This window comes from Lissotriton vulgaris, chromosome 8 (genome assembly GCF_964263255.1).
Source record: "Lissotriton vulgaris chromosome 8, aLisVul1.2, whole genome shotgun sequence".
Taxonomy (NCBI): Eukaryota; Metazoa; Chordata; class Amphibia; order Caudata; family Salamandridae; genus Lissotriton; species Lissotriton vulgaris.
In genome coordinates, this window is record NC_141696.1 from 527,539,099 (window position 1) to 527,566,903 (window position 27,805).

Sequence of the window (27,805 nt, forward strand, 5' to 3'; positions counted from 1 at the left end):
ACATCTCCCACTGGGATCTCAGGGCCATATTATGAAGCACGGCGTTAAAATAATCGCCGCTTTAGCGGCAGGAAACTGCCAATAAAGCGGCGATAATGGGCTTCATAATACGCCCTTGAGAATTCCAATAGAAGCCCATGTTCACACCAGAACATGGCTTCTATGGGAATTCACAAAGGCATATTATCAAGCCAATTATCGCTGTTTTAGTGGCAGTTTCCTTCCGCTAAAGAGGCGATAATGTTTACGCCGTTTCTTGATAATATGCCCCTCAGTGTTTACATGTAACAAGGCAGGCAGCAGGACAGTGGTTGATGCTGCCAGCTACATGGGCCCTTGCAGACCATGACTGTGTCACCACACATCAGAGGTGAGCGCTTGCACAGGACAATGTGCAGGGAATGTGTGTGGCGAATACATGGCCATTTTGAGAGCTGCATAAATTCTGCAGGAAGTGTCTGTGACAGAAACAGCTTTACCTTATTTTTATCTGCTAGGGTTATGCTGCATTGTTGTGTTTTGTTTGCCATTTACCAGAAATACAAAGCTCTTGCAGTAGTAAGCATGTTTTTTTCATTTTATAAAATCCCTGACAATATTTTTTGACTACCTCCCATTGACGGCAAGAAAGACAGTTGCCTTTGCATTTATAACTTCCAGAATTGTTTTTTTATTTTTTTTTTTACTAGTTTTATTGCTCATTGCATATGTTTTGTAATTCTTCTTAATATTGTTATTTTTCCATTTACTTATGACATATGTATTGTATTTAATCCAAAATGCTAATAAAAACGTTCTTAAACAAAAAAAATAACTTCCAGAATTGGATTACTGCAACACTTGTATGTAGGATCCTCAAAACAAATTATCCAGAAACTTCAGGTTGCACAACAAGCTGCAGCCAGATTGGTATTGAAACGACGCTCATCGTCCTCAGCAGCTTTCGTTGGTGGTCAGTGCATAAAAGGGTCCTTTTAAATATGATTTTATTTATATTTAGATCCTACAGATCTACTAGGCCAAGATATATAATGGCCAGATTCACACACTATACCACCAAAAGGACCCTGAGATCTTCCCAAGCAAATCGTCTTAAACCCTACCCTTCCAGATGCAGAACTCAATGAGGTTATGTTTCTCAGTTCTGGGTACTAAGGCATAGAACCAACTTCCCATCATTTTAAGATTCATTGAATCTGAAGTAATTTTTAAAAAGAAGTTGAATCCCTGGCTTTTTGCAGCCTCTAATTTCACTGCTAGCCCCTTATTTTCAGATGTATCAGCCTTTTCTTGGTTATTGTTTGATTAAAGCGCTGCTGTTTCCGTGTTAGCACCAGGATGCTCCTTCGGGAGTGGTAGAGAGCTCTACAAGTATCCAATTATTGTATTCTTTCATACAGCAATGCTCAGATTTGAAGTGTGTTCTCTCACTCTATTCATATAGCCTGTATTTGTGCAGTTCTACCGCTCATGGAAAAATATTGGCAAAGCCAATAGTTTTTGCCTATGCACAATCTATTAAATTTGTCAATGTTTTTTTTTACATGTTGCACTGGAACATGGCCTAAAGAAAAAAAAATGGCGATATCACATAGAGCTTTTTGTTTTATTTTAAGTCATGTCGCACAGCCGGTCAACTGCTAGCCACCATGTAAAAAACATGGACAAAGACAATAGATTTTTCATATGCGAAACCTATTGGCTTTGCCAGTGATTGTTCACATGTGTGAGTGCACTTCCGTATAGATGAAACCTATGAGGGTCAATACTGCTTTGGATTCAAGGTTTTGTCACTGTAAATCAGCACATTTGGGGAATGACACAATCATTTTTATTTTATTGTGTTGAATCCCTGTACCACATACACCAGGTGTTTGGGCTTCCTTCTGTTGGAGTTACAGCTTCCATTTCCTGTGACCATTGCCTGAGTAAATATCTCACAACCAACTGGTTAGGGTCTTTGGCTCTTAATTGAGTCATTTAGAGGTTGGTGGATGCTATTTTTTTGCAGATGCTACATTTGCTGAACTCGCAATTCCCCATTCCCATTTAGAGAAGAGGGAACCATTGCATTCAAATGGCAGTGATTCAGATAACTCCAGTGTTGAGAACTCTTCACCCTGTAGTCGGTCCACTACAAGATGACTTGTTCACAGTGTTGATCACTCTGAGCTGTTTAGGATAGTATCTAAGATATGGCGGATCAAGGCAGGGAAACCAAACAATGAGGGACACATGCATGGAGAAACCTACCTGCAGACCAGGTGCATTGTTTCTTTGGTTTTCTCAAACATTTTCGATCTGTGTGTTTGTCCGTGAAAAACAAAACAGAATAGCAAACAGGTAAAAGAATATGGCATCCAATTAATATTCAGTGTGTGTCACTGGTCTGTCCTCTGCCAGTACAGGCCATTAAGCCAGTACCTTTGACAACCTGATGGGTTGGTGGGTCACCCTCCTCTGTATTTATTTCTCTGTAAAGATATATGTTATGGCTCACAGACCTGCTGTTGCTGTGGTTCTGTATGTTTGAAATCGTGTTTGTGACCAATGGAGTTGAATAATCTACCTAATAAGTTAATTTCCAATAGTTGTCTTAAACTCAGTGGCAGGTCCTGGATTAGGGAATTGGGGATTCTCTCCTCCCCTCTTTGGACCCTCTAAATTGTACAATTCCAAACACTTAGGGGTCCATTATGATATCGGGCGGATTGCCTCCGCCAGCCTGGCGGAGGCAATCCGACCGATATCATAACCAGATTTCGCCCCCGCCATATTAGGATGGCGGGGGGGGACCACGGCGGACGGAAAGACCGTCCGCCGCTTTTCTGCCCGGTCGCCTTGCGGCCGGGGCGGAAAAGGAATAATATGGTGGCAGTGTCTAATAGACACCGCCAGCCACATTATGATGCCTGGTTTTCAATGCCTTTCCGTGGCGGCGATGCCGCCATGGAAAGGCATGCGGTCTTCACTCTGGGGGCCCCCTGTGGGCCCCCAGAGTGAAGTGCAGGTGGGGGTGCACATGGGGGGTACCACATTGTCATTTACAAAGTGGCAGGCACCGCGTGGTGCCTGCCGCTTTGTAAATGACAATGTGAAAGTGCATTTTCAGCATTGTGACGGGCGGTGCAGAGCGCACCGCCCGCCACAATGCTGAAAATACAGGATGTGCCCGCCACTGTGGTGGGTACATCCTAATAGCATCCCTGGAACCCCCGCCCTTATGGCGGGCGGTCCCGATTTACGATGGGATGACGGGCGGGCAAAGTCCGCCCGTTACCCTAATGAGGCCCTATGTATATATTTAGTTTCCATACATTATGGTCTTTGGTTGGCTGCCTGAATCTCACTCCAGAAAGGGTCCCAAAGCCAGGCATTTTCATATTGTTCAAAGAGCAGATGCGCATGTAAGGCCCCTGTAAGGATGATGTCATCAAGGCTTCCCTCTGAACTGCCCAATATTAACAATAAAGTGGGGATGAGAAGGACATCAGCACCATTGTGCCAGTTGAATGCAGCTCTGGCAACCGCACTGTGTAGCCCTGTCGTAGGCCCCATCATGTCAATAATTTCAGTGAAATCCCAGCCTTTCCCTTTCATTGTTGGTAAACGCATGTGAGTCTATGTAACATAGGACTGCTGGGGCTGGGTCCCAATGTTATGTTATGTTATCTGTGTTTTAAAGCATGCCAATCATCCATTAGGTTATCTGGACACTTTGTAGCAGGTGTATAAGTCCAGACCTGGAATGTTACTTGAAAAGCCTGGTCTTCAGCTTCTTGCAAAAGTCAAGAAGAGAGGAGGAGACTCTGATGTGTTGTTGGAGGTCCTTCCAGGCTATAGAGACCAGGCATGAGAAGGTGCAGCCTGCTCTGCTTTTGTGTATGTGTGTTGTGTGTGATAGTGAGATAGACCAGCAGAGCAGTGATGTCTGGAAGGTTGGGATAGTGAATGCAGCTGATCAGGTAAGCAGGGCTAGTGTTGTAGAGAACTCTGTCAGTGTGGGTGAGGAGTTTGAAGTATTTTTGCTTGTTTCTAGGGAGCCAGTGAAGTTCCCTAAGGTGTGTTGTATAGGGTGGGCTTGCTGTGGGAAATTGAGTACTAATCGAGCTGCTGCGTTTTGGATGGTCTGTAGTTCTCTTGTGAGCTGGTTGGTAATAACTGAGTACAGGATATTTTCCATAGTTTAGTCTGCTGCTAATGAGGGCTGGGTGATCATTTCCATGGTGTTGTCTGGTAGTCACTTGAAGATTTTCTTTAGTATTCATAGGGTTTTGAAATAGGACAAGAACACTGTGTTGACTTGGACGGCCATGTGCAGTGTGTTGTTTATGATCAAGGGTCTGAGGTTTCTAAATTGCGATTGGGGCATGGGTCCAAGGTTTGTGGGCCAACAGGTGGAGTCCCATGTTGAGGCATTCTTGCCTTTGAGGCAATTGGATTTCATCTCGGTGGCCACTTATGTCATTCATGTGGTGAACTTGTTCATGGTGTTGGGTGTTTTTCCGAGAGCAATAGAATCAATTGTGCACTGTTGCCCTAAATGAGGATGTTTATGTTGTGAGCTCATATGACGTCAGCAAGAGGGGTCTTATAGATGTTGAAGACTTGGACGCAGCCTGCTTACCATTACACTTCCTGACTTCTCTGAGTGCAGGTGTTCTGTGCGAGCTACTCTGCATTGCTACCCTAATTATATTTTTTTGTGTAGCCATGTACATTCAGGCTGTCACTGCTGCTTCAACTCAAACTCAGGTTTGGACTTTTTAATATTTGTACAATTTTTAATCTCTTGGGAACACTTGATCAACTACAGCACTAGTTGCTATTTTGGAGATGGAGCTAATGCTGCCTTTATGTGCAGGCTCGCAGCACAGACGTACATCGGACGAACCCCGCAGGCACGCCAAAGGCCAGTGCCAGCCACCGTGCTGGTTTTACTACAGATAAAGTCTTAACCTCTAATAGTTATTATTTTTCTGGACTCATGGCCATATAGCTCCTTTGATCGTGTCCTCCTTAAAGGAGTCGAGAACTTAGGCTTTAGCCTTAGTGCCAACCCTTCTCAGTCAGTTGCAGGTTATCTGCTATATCGTCCCCCTGGTTCTGGAACATCATTTATCTCCACATTAGGGGAAGCACTTGCATTTTCCTTGGTTCATTACAACAATTTTATGGCCCTATGAGATTTTAATTTTAACCCTTAAGTTAATAACTGTCAGATACGCTTAGAAACTGGGCCGTTCCCAAAGGGTAACCGCTCACACCCATCTGTTAGGCCAAACCCTTGACAGGGTTTGCTCAAATCACATCACCCTGGGCTATCCATTGAAGACCCTGTTTTTCAACCTGGGTCAGATCATAGCTTAATTTTATTCAAATTGGCTGGCACCAGACATAACGCACACAAGCATCAGAAAGACATGAACTTTAAGATCTGGAAGTGGGGAGCAATGAAATCAAACCCTAATTTAACCTCTGGTCTTGTCAGCATTACCCTCACTCTGACTGGAAAACTTGGTGACACATTTAAAATAACCGGATCCTTAACTCTGCATCAAAATTAGCTCCAGTTACTAATTCCAAGAATTTCCACCCACAGTTTTCGGCCCTTTAGTTTTCTCTAGCATTTGCTGAGTTAAAGTGCTACTGAAAATCACTTTAACGTAGATGTCGGGTAACCTATAAACCAGGTGATCTTGATCAATTTCGGGCTGCCTAAAAAACATGTCATACATCGCTCAAGGAAGCAAAAAGATGCTGCTACACTTTAAAAATTGAAGAGGCCTGGTTTGATTCAAAAGTCATAATTAATGTTGCAAAAACATTTCTTCACCCAAAACCACTTGCCAGGGAAATTCCTCCCTCCCAGTCTCTCTGCGACCAAATCTCGACTTTTTTTTAAGACTAGATACCCACAGGCCTATAGTCTAATTATAAGTGTTGATTTATCATAAGATCCGCCCACTGATGGTGGTAATATTATCCCAAAGGTAGGACTGACCCAGTTTCAAGAGATCTCTCTAGCACACTCTTTTCAAGCCACCTCGACATGTAAATCAGGATCTGTGCCCGATCCCTGCCCTCCATCCATATTACATGCAGCCATTGATGTGGTAAATGCCATTATTAGTCACATCTTAAACACTTTACTAGTGGAAGCGGTAGTTCCCTCCTAGTGGAAACTGGCAGTTGTAGATGCTCTACAAAAGAAACTTTGTTGGGCCCGATGATTCTGTTCAGTTTAAGGCCCATCTCCCTTCTTTCAGTGCTAAGCAACATTTTGGGAAAAATTGTCAATCAGCAACTTAAGACTTTCCTTGAGAATTTCGAATTACTCCACACTCAAAAATCGGGCTTTAGGCCCAATCATTCAACAGTCAGAACTCTTTGAAATCTTGGAAACAATCAAAATGACCCAGTACTTAGGAAATAATGCTGTACTGATACTATTAGCTCTATCTGCCGCATTTGACCCCATCTTGGAAGCCATTCTATTACAGCGGATCCAGAATATCAGAATTTCTCACAGTGCCTTAGTTTTGATAAAATCCTTCTTGACCAACAGAAGGCAAACAGTATCTCTTGGACAATTTCTGTCATCTGAAAGAGAAGTCACAATGGGTGTGTCTCAGGGCTCTTCTTTGAGACCACTCTTCCTAATATTTACATGACTCCCCTTATTTCACTAATTACCCCATATGGGACTGCTATCACATCATATGCTGAGGACACCCAATTCATTTTGTCTTTAGATAAACATTCATTTAATTCAGAAACTAACTTTCAGAACTGCCTGGCTGACAACCATCTTAAGTGCAATTTCAATAAGACAGAAATAGTCCTCTTTGGCAAATCTAGCTGTTTTCCCCCCTCACAATGCTGGCCAAATTCAGCTTCTCCCACCCTTGTCACTGTAATGGTTGCAAAACATCTTGGGGTCAAATGCGATATCTATCTATCTTTTCTTCCACAAGCCGTGGCAGTCGCACGCATTTGTTTTAACCTCATAAAATCTCTGACAAAATTATTAAGCTCTTTGCCCTTGGCTGACAGGATACCTGTAGCCTTTGCTCTAATTTCCTCAAACTTTGACTATTGGAATAGCCTTTATGTTGGCTGCACAAAAGTCCTCATTCATAAACTCCAGATGGTACAGAATACAGCCGCAAGACTGGTTTTACAACTTCCCAGTCAGAGTTCCGCATCAGCCACACTTAGGGGCCGATTATGATGGCGGACGGACCTAAGTCCGTCCGCCACCATAGAGTAGGAGGGAACCTCCGCATGGCCTGCGGAGTTCCCTCCTGTGCAATTAGGATGTGACCGCCACCCTGGCGGTCACATCCTCTATTTTTACCATTGCGGCGGGTGTGGCTTCAAGCTGCATCCGCCGCAATGGTAAAAATGCATACATTGCATTTGTATGCAGAAAGTGGCAGGCACTGTGCGGTGCCTGCCGATTTCTGCAAAAAAATGCAGGGGGGTACCATAGGTACCCCCCATGTGCACCCTCCACCCCCCCTTCACCCAGGGGGCCCGCAACGGGCCCCTGCAGTGAAGTTACACATGCTTTTCCACGGCGGAAAACCCGCTGCGGAAAAGCATTTTAAACAGCGTCACCATATTAGAGCTTTTCCGACGCGGTTGTAAGCCAACCGCGGTGGAAAAGCTACGGACGGAAACCAGGACCACCAGCCATCCTAATGTGGCGGTGGGTCTTTGGTGGGTCCGCTGCGGTTTTTCCGCATCCTCCGGTCAGGCGGTGGCTTCCGCCCGCCCAGAGGATGCGGAAAAACCGCAATCATAAAAGGCCCCTTAATATTTTGCACTGGCTTCCAATTCATAAAATGATTCTTTTTCAAATACTTCTGCTCATTTACAGAACTTCTAAATGTACGGACCATTTCTACCACTACATGTCCCAATGAACTCTAAGATCATTCTCTGAGAACTGTCTGAAACCACCCTGTTTCCAATTGAAATCTCAATATGGAAAGTCATTCACAGTATTAGGTTCCAATGCATTGAACCTGCTTCCTAGCAGTATGCGCTCCATTGGATCTGAAGCAACTTTCTAAAAAGAACTTAATACTTGACTCTTCCGAGCCTCCGATTCCCTCTGTAGTTTGAAATTTTAATTCTACGAGCTTATTCTCTTAGGTACCTATAGTGGTTTCAGCACAACATACGGGTGCTCTCTTTTGAGTGACAATTGTGCCATATAAATGCGCATTCATTCATTCATTTGAGGAAATAGTTGGAGCTCTGAAGCAGTGCATTTTTTGTTTCTGGAGAGGTCATACAAGCTGCATAACTGTGCCAAAAGATTGTTCAAAATATTTGAGCCACACAAGCATGCTTTTAGGCATACTGCCATTCTGCTGAGAGATATGTTTTTACCTGCAGCAGGTTTGCTCAGGGCATGAACGTCATTTAGGGGTCACCAGGTGTCACAGTTGTAACCCCTAGCTTGCCCTTGCTACCCCTGGCACTGTCTTTGCAACTCCTGGCCTCAAAGGTGACACAATCAGTGCCAAGAACACAGGGCGTCTTGCATTATTAGAGTCAGGCTCTAACCTCGTTTTTCTGCTCATTTTTATTACATTAATAGTGAATAATAGTTTATTATTGCCTATTAGTGTAACAAAAAGTGGAGCAGCAAGTGCTGGACCTTCACTGGCATCTCGGATAAGAAAAATAAAATGGCTTTAATGTATGTTGTGTGCGTGCATGTGGGTGAGAGTGAGCTTGGGTGAGAGAGCCTGTATATGTGTGAGGATCCATGTTAAAATATCAATATTAAAAATATTGATGAAAAAATATCGATGTGAAAATATCGATAACAAAAATATCGACTCCCTATACTTAAAAAGGTAAGTACAGTAATATTGACTCAAAAATATAGATGTAAAAAATATAGATGTAAAAAATATCGACTTTCAAAAATAACATAACTTTAATTAAATTAATTAAATAATATTATTATTAAATTAAATTAATTTTAATATATATTTTAACTAATTATAACAAATACATTAAATTTGATTAATATAAACACAAAAAGTGTACATATACATATATTTACTTAAATACATTTTATTAGCTATTATCTTTATTTAATTTATTAACTTTAATTATTATATAAAAATAAAATAAAAACAGATATATATTATTTAAAATAAATAAAAAGATTTAATATATTCTATATTTATTTAACACATTAAACTATTAAAAAAAATATATATACATTTAATAACAAAATAAAAACATTCATAGTTAAAACGTTAGATAGCGGGAGGGTAAAAATTACTATTCCCACTCCAGTGAGTGTAACAGTAGGGAAAGCACTGGATAGCGGAGGGGTAAAATGTACTATTCCCACTCCAGTGAGGGTGACAGTAAGGAAAGCGCAGGATAGCGTAAGGGTAAAATGTACTTCCCACTCCAGTGAGTGCAACAGTAGGGAAAGCACTGGATAGCGTAGGGGTAAAAATTACTATTCCCACTCCAGTAAGTGCAACAGTAGGGAAAGCGCTGGATAGCGGAGGGGTAAAATGTACTATTCCCACTCCAGTGAGTGCAACAGTAGTGAAAGTGCTGGATAGCGTAGAGGTAAAATTTACTATTCCCACTCCAGTGAGTGCAACAGTAGGGAAAGTGCTGGATAATGTAGGGGTAAAAATTACTATTCCCACTCCAGTGAGTGCAACAGTAGGGAAAGCGCTGGATAGTGAAGGGGTAAAATTTACTATTCCCACTCCAGAGAGTGCAACAGTAGGGAAAGCGCTCGATAGCGTAGGGGTAAAAATTACTATTCCCACTCTAGTGAGTGCAACAGTAGGGAAAGCGCTGCATAGCGTAAGGGTAAAATTTACTATTCCCACTCCAGTGAGTGCAACAGTAGGGAAAGCGCAGGATAGCGGAGGGGTAAAAATTACTATGCCCACTCTAGTGAGTGCAACAGTAGGGAAAGCACTGGATAGCGTATTGGTAAAAATTACTATTCCCACTCCGGTGAGTGCAACAGTAAGGAAGGCGCGGGATCCCAAATCAATAAAAAATAAAAATATCAACATTGTCATTAAATGTAATTTCTAGTTTTAACATAAATAATATATAAATATAAATATATTATTATTAACAAAGATAAAAAAAAGTTAGTTAGCACTATAAAATACACAACAAACACCTAAAATTAATTACACAATTACATTTAATATTTACTAATCAATTAATGAAAACTATTTTTTTATTATTTATTAATTAATAAATACACAATAATTACTTACCAGCTTTCACACCATTTACACAAATAAACTCAACACACACCTAAAATTAATTACACAACTACAATGAATAATTACTAAATATTTAATAGAAACTAATTTCAAACAATTTATTAATTAATCAATAAAAAATTAATTACTCACCACCGGTCACACCATTTACATATATAAACACCACAACACACACCTAAAATAAATAAAACAATTAACATAATTAATTATTAATTGACTAATTGAAATGAATTAACATCTAATTATTAGACTATAATGAATAAATAAATTAAAACATTAATTAATCAATTAATTTACAAAATTAAATTACTTCCCACCCTATTCCCTTTTAAAACCACAACCCGCTATGGAACTAATAATGCAAAATTAAACTTAAAATAAATTAATAATTTGAAAAATTTTAAAACATATAATAAAATGACAAACAATTCTTATTAAAAACACTAAAATACATAACATAATTAATAAATCAATATTTTAGTAAACTATATTTTTGTAAATGATATTTATTACAACGATATTTTTGTAATCGATATTACTTACCTGTCAATCGATATTCTTGTCATATATAATTTTGTTGTTGATATTTCTTCCAAATGATATTTCTGCTGCAATATTATTGTCCCACAATATTATTTTCCCCTCGATATTCCTGCTCTGCACCATGTGTGAGCATGTATATTTGTATATGGGATCGTGGATGTGTGTGTGTGTCAAAATGAGTGAGTAAGTATTAGTGAGTTAGAGTAAGAGTTAGTGAGAGAGTGAGAATGAGTGATTCAGGGTGAGAGTTAGTGCACAAGAGTAGTTGAAAAGGAATGTGTGAAAGTTGGTTCTATTGATAGAATGAGTGAATGTAAGTGAGCATGTGTTGTTATGCTTACAGATCCGCTGGCATGCTTCTCGGCTTATAGAAGCTCCTTTGACAAAATATTGACACTGGAATACTGGAGACGATACTTGCATATGGGATACCCTCGGCAAAATGCTACTGCTGGCACTCTGTGGGTATATTTTAGCATGGAGCACCCTTTTAAAAATGCCAGTGCTGGGCTCCTGGAAGAAAGTCTTGGCATAGTTGGTACCTGTGGCAAAATGCTTGTGATGGCTTATTGGAGGAAATTCTGAGCATATGTAAAGACAACTGTGGCAAAATGCTTGTAATAGGACATATGTGGAAATGCTTGGCATATAGGAAGACAACTTTGGCAAGGTCATGGGGCAATCCATAACAAAATGTAATCCTTGACATTTTAGACATAATCTTTGACATAAGGGACCTCCATAGTGCAAGAGAAGCAGTATTAGAAAAAGTCTGGTACTGCCACACTGTATGCAATGTTAGGGGAAGTGGGACCACCATGGCAAAATGCTGGTCCTAGCAAGAGAGGACATATTTGACATAAGGGGGCACCTACAGGACATTTTAAAAGCATCATTGGATGTACTCTTGGCAGATTTCAGTGAAAGGACTTGAATATTTAGTGAGTGCTTTTTTAGGGCCTATAGCTCTTTAGCAAATGTATGTGAAAATGGTGCATTAAAATAAACTAGTAAAGCCCATTTTTTTAAAAAGTTTCTCAGGAAAGAGAAACACCCACCCTTTATTCTCCCCTAAATGAATATATAATAATATTACTTATGCAATTATATAACTACAGAAATTTGAATTATTGTGTTTTCATTAGGATTAAGGATAAGTGGCATCACTTTTTGGGATGATGCAGGGTTAAAAGTCATATGATGTCACTTTCTGTGACATCATTTTGGTCAAAGGGTCTATGATGGATTTCACTTACGCTGCCCCTGGCATTTTGGTGGATCGATGTCCATGGCAGAGGGGTTAAGAAAAAGGGTATTTTGTTCCCTTAGGACATGTCTACACAATCTCTGCAGTTGGTGGTATGGATTGTGCTCCTTCTACAATCTATGAGGTGCTCTGCTTGTTCTTTTGAGTAGTAGCATTAACCTTCTGTCATCAGAAGGGAGCAGGAGAGCGCCATATCTTCAAAGATCTGGCTATCTCCTTCCCTTTCCCTTGTGCCGGCGCTGATTACAGCTGCCGTGGGTCATGCACACACCTGCAGCGCTAGGGTGTGTGCATTAGTCCAGCATAGGTACCCTTCCTGTACAAAATACTATGCTCGACACAAGCAAAAGCTTTTCTCACATTGTAATTGTACCCCACAGTGCAGCACGCATGCAAAGTCGGAAAAGGAAGGTGAATTTAAAGCATTTCTCCTTCTTGCTCTTAGTTGAAAAGGGCACCGTTTTCTCACGCTAAACCAAATCTACTGTTTTTAGTAAATTGGGTTTAGCGTGAGAAACCTTGGATGGTGCATGGGAACGCCCATGCACCACCCTTGGTACGCCCTCATGGCGCAAAGTAACTTGAAGCAGCGCAATGCGCTGCTTCGCATTACTTTTACGTTATTTCCAGTGCTAAACAAGTTTAGCGCTGGAAAGTAAATTGCAGCACTTTTGTGAGGCAAACACAGTACAAAAACTTAGTAAATCTCCCCCTTAAAGCGTTAATATGATGTAATTGCTGTTGTTCACTTGCAGGAATTTGATTCTGCTGCTTACAGTATACTGACCACTGATGTTAGTGGAAGGGGTGGCAGCTGTGTTATTTTCAAATCTAGGAGGATGGGCAGGACTGTAATGGTTTCCTTTATCAGGGCAAACATGAGGGAAGTACAAAGGATTTAATAGAGGAATATTGATTAGAAGCATGGCGTGAAATAAGTTTATTTAGTGCAAGGGGTTTAGGTACAAGTGAAATAGAGTCTCAACACTGGGAAAGGGTGCAGTAAGTTCACCAAGATCTTACAAGTAACAGATATTTATTCCAAGTCCACTAAACTGAGTGATGGCAAAGTATGGCATTTTGCCAAGTTGTCTAAAAGTAATAAAATTATGTAATGGGACCAAGGGGAATACTGATAAATACGACAAACCCTAAAATGTAGTTGTGGGAGGAGAAATACAGGGGTGATCCTGTTAAAAGTAATGATGAGATGAGGAAGGGAATGTGAATGATGATGTACCAACTGCATTTTCTTGTAAAGAATTTCCTGACAGCAAAAGCCCTTCTAAGTGTTTCCCAAAAAAACACTAACTTAAGAAGAATTCCTGTTCTCCGTAAGAAACTGAAGGACATCATCGTAGGGTGAAAAAAAAGCTATGTTGCAACTCTTACATTATTGCGCATTAAGCATTGTCATAGTGTAATGTAAGGTTTTTATTTTGTTGTTGTTTTAATAAGTGTTGGACTTGGGTCTGCAGGGTCATCCCAAAACTTTTTGCCATCATCCTCCTGTTTTCTGAACTCTCTTTTGTTGGCTTTTGGTATTCTGCACAATTTCCCACTGCTAACCAGTGCTAAACTGCTTGTTCTCTCTCCTTTAAACAAGGTAAAATGGTGTACACCCAACGGGCACATTTAATTTACTTGTAAGTCAATCACCCAAGTAAAGTGGTATTAAATGCACTCTGGGCCTGTAAATTAAATGCTACTTGTGGGCCTGCTAGATTAAACAGACAGTATCCCAACAGGTATTGTTCTTGAGACAGTTAAGCATGTATGCTGAAAGCATTAAAGCAACAGAAATAAGGAGACTTGATTCAAATTAAGTATTTTGGTTGTTATTCATCATATATTTATAAAACAATTATGTGGAAGAAGGATAAAGTTAAAGCAGCACTGTATGAAAAGAATCAATAACAACCCAATTGCAATTGGTGCTTAAATATGTGCAGGTGACATAAGTGGCGACGCAAGTGACAAAGTGGACAGCGTGAGCGGTGCAAATGAACAATAGTGTAGATTATATGCAGTGAGTGAGAACGTGTGGCTCAAGGCTAATTTTAATTGCATGAGTGACTGATTTTGGTAGTAGATAATTCACAATGAACCATCGGAGAGTTGCACTGTGTTTTGCGCTGTGTTGTCGACGACGTTTCGATCCTCGTCAATTGGGATCGTCTTCAGGACGAGGTTGTGTGGTTTGGATGGTGCTGTATCGATTGAAGGAATGCACATAGGATTGGTGCCCATACACGAGGGTGGAGGCGAGGGTCTTCCAGCAGAGTTGGAGATTTCATGCGAGATCGTGAGAGGTGAATGATGCATTGTCACGGGGCATCTGGTGGTCTAGGGATGGAGGCGTCTGAGGGGCGGGGGGTCACAGATGCTGAGTCAATTGTGGGTCTGCGTAGGAATAGATTCTGGGGCCATGTTGAATGAGCGGCCTGCAGCACTTATTGTGCCACCCACTTAGGTATCCCTTGAACCATGTCTCAGACCTGCCATTACAGCCTGTATTTTCAGCTTAAACTGCCAATTCAACCTAGGAAAATAACCCTATTGCCAAGCCTTAAACTCCCCTTTTAGTGCACATAAGACACCACTAAGGTAGGCCCTAGAAATTCGACAGGGAGGGGTGCCTTGTAATAAAAAGTTTGGATGTGTACTTTAAGTTTGATATGCCCTGGTAGTGAAAAACTCCTACTTTTGTTTTCACTACTGTGAGGCCCTTTTCTCCAAAGTATAACATTGGGTTGCCTTATTACATTAAATAGGTGCTAACTTTTAATTCGGTGCATGTACACTTTTTGTGTTTGGTGTTTGAGAAATTACAATTAAACATCTTCTATGGATTTTAATTTACAATTTTGAAAATACTACTTTTAGAAAGTTGGAATTTTCCTTCCCTATATAGTGCCTTCAGTCTGTTTCTGGTTTACATGACTGGGTGTAGTTGGCTGTTGGACTTTTTTTTATTCCTCTCAGACAGCCACACAATAAACGGATCAGGTGTGCCTGAGTGGACCATCAACTGGCAGGATGGGGGCTGAGCGGTACACAGACCCACTCGCAACTGAATGGGCTGTGCCTTGCGTTCACACATAGGGCTTGTCACCATTGCATTTTTCATGCTGCTTGGAGCAAGGGCAGGGTAGGCAGGAAATTTCTAAGACTTTAAAGAGAATTTTCTAGAAACTGTTCCTACTTCAAAGAAGTCATCAGGTATAAAATTAGGACCCTGAAACCCACTCTTCAGGACACTCCTGACCTGTGGATACGAAATAAGAAGGGTTGCTGTGCTGCTTTGCTACAAGAAGAATTGCCACTATGCTGCCCTGTTACTCTGCTGCCTTAACGGGATGAAACTTGAATTGAAATGCATATTTGTTAAATTCATGGCCGAAGCGAGAAACTTTTTAACATAACTTAGAGCCTTAAAAGCTTTTTTAACATATTATGTATATGCATAACTTGTCTTTGTGTATTTGCACAATGTCTTAATTTTTGTAATGATTTTAATTAGTCAAACTATAACTTTCTTACTTACATACTGGGCAGTCTCGGAAATGATATCGTTATTCTTGTTGAGAGGCTTCTTCCAGTGATAAGGCACTTCTGTACCTCTCACTGTTACTGAGCAGATCTGAGAAATCTAGAGGAGGTTAGAGAGAGGGAGGAAAAGCAAATGGGACCAGGGGAAGAAGAAAGTCAGGAGCTAGAATGTAATGAGAGGCTGAGTGATAGAGAAAAGGGTGGAAAGAAGAAGTGGGGGTGAGTGACACAGAAAAGAGAGAGAAAGATAAGAGACCAGGAAATGAGAACAGCACGAGGAAAGAAGAGGATGGTGTCACCAGAAGAGTAAGAGGGGAAAGATAAAGAGGGAAAGATGAAGTTAGGGAGGGGGAAAGAGAGAAGATATTGAGAGTAGGAGCCTGGGAAAGAGAAAAGACAGTGGAGAGGAAGAGAACATGGAAGAGAGAAAGGTGTTAGAAAGGAAAGGGAGAGGGAAAAGAGAGAAAGGGAGAGAGAGGGATAAGCTAAAGAGAGAGGGAGAAAAGAATAGAGAGAGCAAGGAAAAGAAAGTGATTGACTAAAAGACAGAGATGAAAAGAGAAAGAGAAAATGGTGATAGCAGAAGTGTAACATTGGCCCATGCATCCCTTGTGGTGCAGAGGGGCCTCATCCTCCTGGTCAGGCTGGAGACCTTAGCCACCTGTCATTTCTGTGCACCTTTCATTTATCTACAAGGCACATAGAAGTGGAATTAGGAATAGCCAATCTATAGTTCCTTATATGTACTTAAATTTCGATATTTCGTCCGTCTATATTCTGTCCTCGATATTCTTGTACCACAATATTCTGGGAGTTGATACTCAGTAATACATTCCCTGTCATCTTCATCCTGCACCAGCTGCTGTTTATTGCAATCTCCTTTTTATTAATAAAAGTATGCCTGTGTGTGGGCCACCTCCTCCACTTACTTCTTTGGGTACCCCTTGGATATTGTTGAGCCATTCATGTTGGGGGTTGAACTCTGATTCATTTTGGGTACATGTTATAGCATATCTAACCCTCTTATGGCTATGACAAAGAGTGCAGAAGATAATGGACCACTGACCAGTAATATTCATTACCCCTAGTCCAACTTCAACTTCACAGTCCTGGACCTCCTTCGCCCCTTCCCCTTGGATTTCCTGTTCCATGGTTTGTGTAGAGTGGTAAAATACAGAAAGTAGGAGGGAGCTAGTGCACCTTACTAGTAGAAGATGGGCATACATTAAAAAATATAGATTCTTGATCTCCTGAAATGAAATGAAATGAAATGAAGGTAAATTTATAGAGCGCGAATTGCTGCCCAGGGGCGTCCAAGCGCTGGTAATAACAGAGGTGACCTCGTAGCGTGGCTACCGGAGGATTAATGAGGAAAGTTGAATAGGAATGTCTTTAACTGCTTGCGGAATGAAGAAAGGTTGGGGTTGACTCTAAGATGTAGGGGGAGAGTGTTCCAGGTCTTGGAGGCATTGTAGGAGAACGTCCTGCCCTCCATCCTAAGGGAGCAACTATCCTTATGGGACAGGAAAGTATTGTGAGACTGTGATGAGTAAGATTTGGACTCAGAGTTATGAAAATGAATAAGTAATCTTGCCTTTAAGCGCGAAGTGCACAGTGCAGATGATACTAGTTGGCTACATAGGTGCAGTATGTGCTGCATACAGAGATGCCATCAAATCACTATTTTACCAGCCTGGCAAAGAAAAGTATACACATCAGGAAAATTTGTAAAATCTTGCATTGTTTCCATTTCAAATATATTATGAAAACAACAAACATGACAAAATAATGATAATGTTGTTTAGACTATTTCTAGATGCTTTCTGAAGCTGAGGCAGAAGTGTTGTGTTAAAATAGAGAGGATTCTGTATAGTTATGGACCCTTACAGGACTTTAAGACTCATGAACTCTATGGATCCTTTTAGGTCTTTAAAACTCACAGAATTTGTAAGGTTTCCGCGAAAAAGGTGGCAATCCTCTTGATGCGTGATCGGTAGCACAAATGTATCTTAGCTATCATCTACATAAACTAACATTCTTTCCTTAGAGTAAAGCAAGGCACGCATCAGGGCATCCCATCCCTTATAACTGAAAGGTTCGTCGTCCACATGGGCGTTTTCCCATAACAGAGAGAGGGATATGTACAATGAAGTGCAGGAGAGAGGCGTTAGCCTTTCTGGTTTAACGTCTCTCTCCTCTAATTCTGAAACGCAAGGCTGCACCATATTTACAAGAATGTGGTGCAGCCTTGCGTTTCCCCCAGTGATGGCAATGCAGGCACCCTTGCACCCTAGTACAAGGGTGTCTGCGTGCAGGCGAGGATTGTTTATGTGTTAGGAATGTGTCCCTTCCTGCACGTAAACAATCCTAGAAATGCCATTCTGTCAATTTCATGCGTGCAGCAGCACACATGAAAGTGACAAAATGGTTTTCTTTCTTTTTTGTATGTACATGAAGGGACACCATCTTGTACATAAACAAGCAATGGCATTTTGCTTTTCCCATGTGTGCTGCACAAGGCAGCACACATGGAAAAAGCAAATCGAGGAGACATAATGCATTTCTCCTCGTTTTGCATTTAAGACCAGGATTTGCCTGGTCTTAATTTGGGTGCTGCCTCCTATATACTCCACTCTTGTACATAGGGGGCAGCGTAAAAATGAATGGGTGTTGCGGCGGAACGCCCACCGGAACACCACCGCCCAACCCTTTCATCTAATCATAGTGTGAAAGGGGGCCTTATGTACAAGGCAGCGTCAAGCCATGTTAAATGCCTTAACGCTGCCTTGTATATTAGACGCAGCCCCAATCACCACCATAACATCAAGGTGACATTGTTGTGGCGATAGGGGCTTGTACATATGCCCCTGAGTGTTTAGCGGATGCAGAAACAGCTCCAGGCCACCGTCAACATTCAGACTACTACTACTCCATATGACTACTTTGTCCTTTAATCTAGAAGGAGTTTAAAATATATATTGCTGCTTTTATGTTCATTAAAGTGTCATATTATATTGATATTGGAACCTCTGAAGTTGGAATGTTACTACAGGTATAGGATTGGGAGCTGGGGGGAATACATCCATTTGAAATAAGAGACTTCGGGGCAGATTTATGTTAACTGGCGCATCCCCAGGGATGCGCCAGTTAACATGCGCCACAGTGCGCCACAGCTTCGCCAGCCATAGTGCGCCGCATTTATAATGCGGCGCACCATGGTGCAAAAACGGCACAGATGCGTGACGCATCTGTGCCGGAAATGTGGTGCATTGCTGGAGTTGCGTCGCAAGCGCGACGCAGCTCCAGCAAGGCTCGGGGTTGCCCCATTTTAACAATGCTGCGTCAAGACCTACACCTGCTTCAAGCAGGCGCAGGCTTTTGACGCAGCATTGGCTTAAAAGTGACTGAGCGAAATCTCATAGATTTCACTCAGCCACTTTTGCGAGGCGCACCTGCCCCGGAACGCCCACCCTGCGCCGGAACGCCCACAAGCGGCGCAGGGCTTTACAACGTGACGCATCTGCCTAGATGCGTCACGTTGTAAATCGTTCGTAGGGATGCGCCACATTTACGCCGCCTTGCGTGACGCAACAGCGGCGTAAACGTGGCGCAAGGGCCTTATAAATCTGCCCCTTCATGTTCAGCGTTGCAAGGAGTTGTCAGGTCAGGAAACGGATAGTTAATATATGATAACTGACACACAATATCTTAAGTTTTGTGCCAACCTTAGGGAGATAAATCACATGTTAAACATTCCCACTGTGAAACGCATTATAAAGAACATTAGCTTGCATCCGCAAAGAAACGTGTGCAAATGAGTTTTCTAGTCAACATGAACTCTGGCCACTAGGCCCAGAATCTAGAATAGCATGTTCTTTTCAGCGGAGATAGGGATAAACAGGACAGAATGTTAAAATATAAGTTGCATGAAAGTATAATAACAAAACCAACCTCCTCCTGCTAACTACGTCATCCATAATTCACGCAGTTGATGATCGCGCACATTTGCTCTGTCCTGTGAATGGCTTTTGGTGATATTTCTTATCCTCTGCCCACTACATTGCAAGGTGTTTCAATGTATTAGATGTAACATTACTTTGGAATGAACGAGGCAGCACTGAATGCCAACTGCAGCTCAACACCCCCATCTAGTGTTTCATTTAGAAACATCCGTAAATTCAAGTGCCTGTGCTAGGCGAACGTGATTGTAAATCATATATATTGTATAAAAGTAAAAGCAAGCTTAATAGGAACTCACGTTTACCATTTAAACCCGAGCAGGATTGTACTATACGCTTCAAACATCTCTCACGGATGACAGGTGCTGATTGTTATGTTTTTTTATTAAGCTAATTACTCAGACCATTAACGTTGTTCCAAGGTCGGTCCACCTCCCAATAATTGGACCCTCCTTCCAACTTTACGGTTTTCTCTCTCACGCCATACTGCTGCACAACTGAAACGATATGAACTTTTATTGTTCTCAGGGTTTTGTCTGTATTTTATCTTACCTGCATTTTTTATTCGCAAATTTTACTTATGAATTAATGTTTTCTAAATGCAATGGTGCTTTTTTTAATGTTGTTTTTATATTTGTGATTGTGTGCGCTTTTATGAGAAAAACTCGAATAAAGCATCTTTAATTTGATTTGCTATGATATCCAGAATGGGCTCAGAATTTACATTAAATACTCGAACTGGCATTTTTGGCTGTGCAACCAGTGCAAGGAAACGGGGGGGGATCCCGGTTCCCAGTGGCGGCTCACACAGGTAAAGGCTGTGGGCGGTGAGGGAGGGAAGGGTGGGGGGGGCGCGTGGTGGAGTTTGACATACGACGGGAATGACTGAAGTTGAGAAATAAATCAATAAAACCACTTACCTTGCGCTCGCCGCATCGCCGGCTTGGCAACAAGGTAAAATGAGAGCATTAAACAGACCAGTATCAGGAATCCTATATACAATTTAGCACAGAAAAAACAGGTCTAAAAAGTTTATTCTAAATTCTGGCCTGTTTAACTTGTAATTGGATGGTGCAGAGGCAGAAATACCTTTTAAAACAGCAATTGTGGCTTCAGTAATTCCATCCCTCTGCACTACCCAACTTGCAACTCAAAGCGGCTTCATATGTCTTACAGTGAGTAGAACCCTCAGTGGTATGTGGTGAGTAGGGGCCACATGCCTGAGTGTAGCAGCAGCTTTGAAAACTGAGGGCGAGCAGAAGCCTTGAAGGTCAGAGGGTGAGAAAGTGCCTTGGGCATATGCATTGAGCAAGGCAGTGATAGGAATATGAGAGTGAGTAGACTTGGACATGAGTGGGTGCCTCAAGGCCTGAGTGTTAGAGAAGTCTCAAGATCCTTTATAGGGGTACTGTTGTTCAGTGGGAAGTATGGATCACTATTGATGAGCAGGAGAGTTTGTGCATCATGGCAGTCAGGGAATTCAGGCATTTGAGAGTTTTCACCGGGTAAGTTTCAGGACACAAAACACAGGGGGATATTCTCAAGAACGTGTGATAATTACCGTAAATTGAGTTTAACGCAACATTGCATATCGCAGTCTACCATGGGAAAACAACACTGTGTTAACGGCGTTTTCACAACACGGTACCGTGCGATAGGCCCACAGTAATGCGTAAAATGTCCGCGTTATAACCAAAGCGACGCTGAAAAAATACGCGAAAATAGTAGCGATGAGGCCAATCACGATACAAACATCAGAGATAACCTGCGACAGGCCTGCTATTCCCACGCATTATGCGGGAAAATGCTCCATAAAATCAGAGTAAAGAAAAGCTGAGACGACAGCGTACGGGCACAACCCCATTGCTGTGACGTAGAACAAATGACCATTGTCCCACATCAGATAGGCCTCTCCCAACAAACAGCCACAATGTACATTGACATGCATTCTGTATGTAGCCTACGCCAATGCTGAAACATACATGGAACACACTCTGAAACAGCATCTCCTCTTCACATTGCAGAGGGACAATCAACACCCCCTGCACACAGACATGCCATGTCCAAACGATAATGAAAGTATGGACTAATGCAGGGGCAGTGACTCCCCCTTACGTACATGTTGCCCATGTCGTGGGACTTGTGTCACAGGGTGCATCCCTGCATCATTGCAGCACATATCAGAGCCAAAAAAAGAAGCCCTCTTGTCACTTGTAGGCCACAAATGACAACCAAAATGGAATGAATTGGGACACATGTGAAACGCCGAAGAGTGGGATACCGTACCAACTGTGACACACAGAACTGCCAGTTCGAATACGTAACACCCTAAATAGCCTCACTGCACAGAGGTGACACATCCCACCATCCATGAGCAAATTCCCATAGCGATAGGGGCTTGTTCATATGCCCATAATCTCTTAAGAATCAGGAAAGTCACATGCATCTTATTTTGCATGGGCTCTGACTTTGGAACCGGTGTATCCATCTAGAGACATTATTTTAGGATTAAAGACGGTCCTTCTTTGGGACCTGCAACTCTTCCCCCCATTTTTTTACCGCAACTCAATTTATGGAACATGATACTTGACTATCTACAACCTGCACCAGAAAAGGGAGTCCAGGCCAGAGCCACACCTGCAGAACAACAGATGCCATGGAGCTACTCATCATGCAGCTCATGGCCCCAACAGGGCCACAACACCACCACCACCTCCCCCAGGCCCGCCACACCCCATGGACCAACCCCGCCTCCTCGGACCACCACAGAGGCAGCGCAGACACAGACAGCGGACCTTCAGAAAATGCACCAGCTTCACAAACTTGACACCAGAGTATGTCATTGCCCACTACAGGCTAAAAAGGACAACCAATCTCCGCATCCTGAACATCATTGCCCACAGGCTGACGGTACCAACACAGCGGACAACGAACATCTCACCTCAGACAAAGCTGCTGGCTGTGCTGCATCTGTCAGCCTCTGGTACCTTCCAACCGACAACTGCCAGAGTCGGAGGAGTTTCACAGCCAGCCCTATCAAAGTTCCTCAAACCTGTCCTGGATGCCATCATCAGCTTAACACCCCAGTACCTATACTTCCCCCACACTGCTCAGGAACTGCTGGAGACCAAGCAAGGCTTCTACGCCATGGCTGGCTTCCCGCACGTGTTGGGGGCAATTGACTACAAACATGTCCTACTTGTGGCCCCTGCCGACACTGCACACAATTACCGCAACAGAAAGCACACGCATTCCATCAATGTGCAGGCAATAGTAGACCACGGGGACTCTTCACCAATGTCGTCGCCAACTACCCAGGCAGTCTGCATGATGCATACATTTTCCGACAGTCCATCATCAACCAGCACTTCCAGGCTGGCACCTACGGAAATGCTCTGCTCGTTGGTAAGTACCAAATGAACACACCACATACTCAAACCCACCATTATGCAATTCACAACTCTGGGAATGCACATGTCACAAAGTCACATACAACATGCCAAACAACATGCCCACCCACGAGACACAACAGCACAACTCACTGTGGGAACCTGGGCCAGCCATGTACACAAGCCATCAACGGCATAGCACCTCAGCCATAAAACAGAAGAATGTGGGGAGAGGTGGGACCCAGGCATGTGTGAAGGAGGCAAGTGACTGATAAATGAGAATGTATACAATGCCATGTATGGCGTGGATGTGCTGGACATACTGCAGTACGCAGACCACACACATATCCATGTCCACATACACAACTGGTGTATGGAGTGTAGTGGGCTGTGGACGCAACCATGTCACCCCAGCCAGTGGGGGAGATCATGAAAATGTAGCTTGTTACTTCCCCCCTGTAAGCGTTTGCGGAGTGGGCTGGCCTGGTGTAGGCCAGGCTAGCGTAGGGGTGTGAATAAAAAGCAGGTAGCCCTGGGAGTGGTCTTCTTCCAGAATGGCAAACATCCCTGCCAGGGTGGCACCTCTCACCCCACCACTAGGCCGACGCCGTGCGTAGTGGTGCCTGCGATCCTATACACCTGCTGCACCCTGGGCCGCTGGTCCCGGAAGTCGTCTTTCCCGCCCCTGCACATCCATGCATCACTGCTCACCTGCTGGCACCGGCATGTGTTGAAGATGGCCCACCACATGCCGCTGCAAGCTCCAAGCCCGAGGCCCCGACCTTGCCAGCCTCCTCAGACCATCATGGCCTCCGCGACACAGGTCAGCAGTACTCCTTTCTCGTTGACGTACTCCAACGGCTGACACAGCGGACTAGTAGGTCACACATTTGAAACTGAGTCTTGATTACACTTTGCCAGAGTACATATTTATGGCTCAGTTTATGTCATTATGCTCCCTGTGATGTGGTGCCACAAACTCTGTGCATAGCATTCCAACCACACAAGTCAGTGGGCCCCTGCTGACTTCGGCACCGGCCTACACCGTGGTCCTGCAGGCCTCACACCAATCCAATACAGTCCATACCAGGCAGGACACGGCATCGTCGCACGCTGCACACCTGCTCAGCTCTGCTGCCTCTACCTCGGTCAACCACAAATCTTCTCCACATGCCCTTCCAACGTTGTGTGTTAAAGCTCCAGGAGGAGACGGCTGGACAACGGTTGACCCACGCTGACTGCTGCCTCCGGCCTACACTGCGGTCAACCAGGTCACACATTTAGAACTGAGTCTTGATGTCTTCATGGCAGTGTTCATGTCACAGTACGCAAGGAGAGGAGTAAGAGGAAGATACACTTCAGTGCGGAGGAGAAAAAGCTTCCCCGTTACGGAGGTGATGGGACACTACCAGCAACTCCACTGGTGCCCCTAACTTTGTGCATCACAAGCTGATGACATGTGGCTGTGGGCCACTGCTGGCCGCTGCCTCCGACACACACTGCGTTAAGTAGGTCACACAATTTGAACTGAGTCTTGCTCTCTCCATGGCAGAGTACATGTAATTGTACAGGCCTCATCGCAGACTGCATCCCCTTTCCGCTCTGGTGCCACTAAGCATGCGCCCCGAAGTCCATGGGCACTCTCTGGTTGAACTTTGATGGCGTCTGAGTCCATGGGCTGGGCATTGTCTTCATCATCATGTAACTGATACTGACATGGTGGTAAAGAGGAGTCTGTAGCCTTCAACTCCGCCATTTGCCTGTTTCTGCTTGCTTCTGCCCTCTGCATCATGCACTGGTAGGACACCTTCCACTGTCCCCCACAACTCTCCGCCACATTCTCTTTGGACATAGACGAGGACCCGCTCAGCTCATGTGGCCCTATCTCAGTGCAACGCAAGTCTCTGTCCCATGGCGGTTTGCCTGTGCCGGCCGCAGTGCATCCGAGGCCACTAACTCTCTGCAGCTCAAATCATGGACCCTTTCTATTTGAACCATGTACTGCTGATTGTCTGATCACTGTTGTGGTTGTTGTCTTGGGTGTAGTGTAGGTGGGTCCCCTGCTGTTAGCAGTTTGTAATGTGTGCCCCATAGGGATACTTGATTGTGGCAAAACCTTAAATCACTTGTAGTGTTTCATGTCTATGTTGGTTGTCTTTTTACTTACTTATATACTGTTGTGCGACCTCCTCTGATGTGTTTATAAAATGTACCTTTAGTCGCAAATTTTTTTACTGAATGTTGACCTTCTGTTTTGTCTCTGCTAGGTACCTCTGGGTTTTGTGATGCAATGCCTTCTGTGTCATATAGGCAATTTTTAAATGGATTCTGGCCTAAAAAAGGTAACCAGTTGACGGCATGAAGGCCAGGGGAAACGTGGCAGTTTCTTTTGGTGCCTGTGATGAGTCTAGCAGCTGTATTGATTGAGGCTCTTAGCGGAGGGGTCGTTGATTTAGGAAGGCCACAGAGAGCGACATTCCCATAGTAAACTCTGTGAATTACTAGAGTTTGAACTGCCTTTTTAAAGTCATTTGCGGGTAAGAAGGGTTTCAATTTTTTCAGGGTGTTTATATGAAAATGTGCTCCTTTAGTTGCAGCGCTGATGAACTTCTGCATATTTAGCTTATTATCCAGGGTCATTCCTAGAGAATTAGCAGAATTGATGAGGAGAGGTTGACCGCCGAGTGCAGTTAGGTGCTTCATCCACTAGCGGATGATGGTTGTTTGGTTGGGGGGAGTGATTAAGAAAAATTCTGTCTTTAGTGTGTTTAGTTTTAAATGGTTCTTAGCTAGCCAGGTCTGTGTTTTTTGGAGCACAGATTGAAGAGTGTTGGGGAGAGGGAAGATCCCTGGGCTACTCCCAAAGTAACTGGGGTGGGATTAGAGGCCAAAGTATACACATCATGCATCCTAGTCCACCTTCAAGACTAGATAGAGGAGAAGAGCGTCATTCCAATGTTCCAAACAGGTTTCAGGTCAGGGATGGGAACACCAACAAATCTTGCAAATCTGGCACTCCTAACAGATAATGCTGAAAAAAGAAAAACAAGACTACTTCCATGCTTCATCGACCTGAAATCAGCATTGGATAGAGTTACCGGAAATCGACTATGGGAAAAACTAAACAACTAGGGACTACCAACCAAACTACTAGATGCAATGATCCCCCTCCATAGTGAAACCTGGGCGAGAGTGAAACAAGGTGATGGGAGCAGTATATCAGCCAGAATAAAGACACAACACAGCCTAAAACAAAGCTGCGTCCTGGTCCAAGTCTATTTAATTTGTATCTAGCAGACATAAACAAACACATTCTATCAGTTAATAGTCATCCACCTATCTTGGCCAAAGTGCCAATCCCTTATTTACAATATGCAGATGACATTGTGGTGTTGAGCCAAAGTCCGATTGACCTGCAAAGAGCAATAAACAACCTGGTAATCTACCTTGACTAGGAAAGTTTGGAGTTGAATGAAAAGAAAATGAAGGTCGTACGCATGGTGGATCCCAAAGAAAAACAAGTCCAAATGGTATGTAAACGATGTCCAAATTAAAGAGCAAGCATGTACAAATACCTGGGTATAGAAATTCGGGTGGGGTACAACACATAAGGCCCAGATAAAAGAACTAAGAGCTAAAGCACAATCACTAATCTTCGCTTTTAAACTTCTGAATAAAAAACTGTGCTGCCCGGCCTACATCCATCTTTTAAAAGTGATGGCAGCACAATATTTGCCAACCCTGTCATACAGCCTAGAAACATGACGTGGTAAAGAGTTCAAGTTATTGAATGAGCTTCCGACCAAGGTATATAAGGCAGTCTTTCATCTCCCTAAGTCTGCATCCCCTGCAAAGGTTTGGCTGGAATTTGGTTACCAGAACCAGAAATTCTGAAACATGAATTCCTTTGTGAAGATGTGTCATAAATTTAGATCATCTGAATCCTGCTCATTGAACAGCTTATGCTGGGTAGCGATCAAAGCTGAAATGGACCAAGAAATACCCAATACATGAGGTGCTTACCTGAGTAAATGTCTAGAGGAACTGGACATTTAATCAGTATGGGACAGTAAAGAAGAAAAGGCAAAATTCAAGAAGGTCTGCAACAACTCTTCAAAGATGAAATCCCTCTTGGGAGATAAAATAATCTTGTCCAAACTACAACATGCATGGACAGTGATAAACTCTTATATATATGTAAAGCCTCAGGCTCATCTAGCAGCCCACTTTCGCATAGAGTTAAAAAAGGGCTTCATTTACCATCGCTTCCGAATGTATGACTCGAAGGATTTTTTGCCATCATGGAAAAGCAAACATCAAACCGCGAACTGTTGACTATGCGGTTACTCTAATGAAACAATAACTCATTTTTTGTGTGCATGCCCAGCAGTTAAGGATTTAAGGAAATCTCTTTTAAAACTTATTTTTAATGAGCTAAACATTTGTGCATGCAGACAAGCAGTGATCTACTGGATGGAGGGTTCATCATAATTTTATCTTGCTGAGGTGTAAAATATTTTACACAAATAAGGAAACAACTCTTGCATGCAGACTCAGAAAATAAGGCTGTTAGAATGTTAGCTTGGCAGTTTTAATTGTATGTACTGTATCCTAATTAATTGTATGTATAGCACGCAGCATGGCCGCAACAAGGAAACAGACAAAGGGGTTCACACTTTAAAAGGGTTTTAGTATCACCGCGCTTGCACTTTATGTCGTCATATAATCAAGGGATTTAAGCACTATTCATAACTGGACAAATTTACAGCAGGTTTTGAAGTAGGATTAATATTT